Raw genomic sequence first — 1,832 nt, forward strand, 5'->3', positions numbered from 1 at the left:
GCATTGCCTTGACTAATACACCAACCCCATAGAAGTGTGCACTGTTGTAAAGATTATGGTTAACAGACTTCCTGGAACATAATTGGCCCTTAACAAAGTCTGACAAATGAATGGGCTATTAAGTTCTCCAAAAGAGAAAACAGAATCTATAAAATAATAAAAGCGTAATATGCAAATCGACCAAATGACCGAACAGCAGAATGACCTTCTGGATGACCTTCCAGATGACCATGCTATGACACCCACTGGGGCCAGGCCAGCCAAGGCAGGTGCAATGTGATTGGTTGGGGGCTGGCCATCACCCCATGATCTCCCTGCAGAGGGAAGCCCAGGCCACGGAACGGCAGGCTGCAGCAGGTGGGTGGGGCCTCCCTCTTGGAGGGTGGGGGGGAATTTGATCTATCCATGGAGCCCTGGCCAGGTGGGCGGGGCCTCCCTCTTTGGGGCAATCAATCATTGGGCTGCTGGACTGTGAGAGGGCACAGGCCAGGCTGAGGGACTCTGTCCACAGTAGACGAATTTTGTGCACTGGGCCTCTAGTTTGTATATAAAATGATTTTCTTACTCTTTTTTTGTGGCACCTCAGAGGCTGTCGGCTGCTTCAGGATGAAGCTGAACATCTCTTTCGCAGGCACTGGCTGACAGAAACTCATTGAAGTGGGTGATGAACGCAAATTTCATACCTTTAATTAGAGGCGTATGGCCACAAAAGTTGTTGCTGCCGCTCTGGGTGAAGAATGGAAGGGTTATGTGGGTCGAATCAGTGGTGGGAGCGACAAGCAAGGTTTCCCCATGAAGCAGGGTGTCTTGACCCATGGCTGAGTCTGCTTGCTGCTGAGTCAGGGCCACTCCTGTTACAGACCAAGGAGAACTGGAGAGAGAAAATGCAAATCTGTTTGGGGTTGCACTGTGGATGCCAATGTCAGTGTTCTCAACGTGGTCATTGTAAAAAAAAAAGGGGAGAAAGATATTCCTGGTCTCACTGATACCACTGTGCCTCATCGCCTGGGGCCCAAAAGAGCTGGCAGAATCCGAAAACTTTTCAATCTCTCTAAAGAAGATGATGTCTGCAAATATGTGGTGAGAAAGCCTCTAAGCAAAGGTGGTAAGAAACCTAGCACCAGAGCACCCAGCATCCTGTTCCTTCATGTGTCCTGTAACACAAACGCAGGCGTATCGCTCTGAAGAAACAACGTACTAAGAAAAGCAAGGAAGAGGCCGCAGAATATGCTAAACTTTTGGCTGAGAGAATGAAGGAGGCCAAAGAAAAACGCCAGGAACAGATTGCGAAGAGACGAAGACTGTCCTCTCTGAGAGCTTCTACCTCTGAGTCCAGTAAAAAATGAGGTTTTGTAACTAACAAATAAAGGACAGCAAATATATATATATATATATATATATATATATATATATATATATATATGATTTTCTCTGGTCATGCCAAGTTTAATTATTTTTCCTGTCAAGTTCGATATAAATATAATCGGACTCCTTAAAGTTTGTAAGGTTTATAGTCTCTTGTGGCTAAATTAGTTTAACTTATAATCAAAATGTCTCCCAGATTTCCAGAATATGAGTGCTGAATGGGACCTTAGCTCAAAAGTTATACACACAGCCTTCTCATTTTATAGATGAGAAAACCAAGGCTTAATGAGGTTATTGCCCTTGGGTAATCAGGGGCAGAGCAAGGACTTGTAACTTGTAATTGTTTTCATAACTAAAATAGAAGTTTTCTGATCCTAAAAGTTACAAATGATTATGGCTGAACATTGGGAAAATAGAAATGTTTTATTTGATGGAGAAAGTAAGAATAGCTCTACTGTAGACATGGA

At 43.9% G+C, this 1,832-nt stretch overlaps 1 pseudogene across 1 annotated transcript; it reads left to right on the forward strand.

Moving 5' to 3' along the window:
- The first annotated feature begins 588 nt into the window (after window positions 1–588).
- LOC308246436 (small ribosomal subunit protein eS6-like) lies at window positions 589–1,346 on the forward strand (annotated as a pseudogene). Its single transcript has one exon. The product of its transcript is annotated as a small ribosomal subunit protein eS6-like (transcript).
- The last annotated feature ends 486 nt before the right edge of the window (window positions 1,347–1,832 follow it).

This window comes from Plecotus auritus (assembly GCF_963455305.1).
Source record: "Plecotus auritus genome assembly, chromosome: 4".
Classification (NCBI taxonomy): Eukaryota; Metazoa; Chordata; class Mammalia; order Chiroptera; family Vespertilionidae; genus Plecotus; species Plecotus auritus.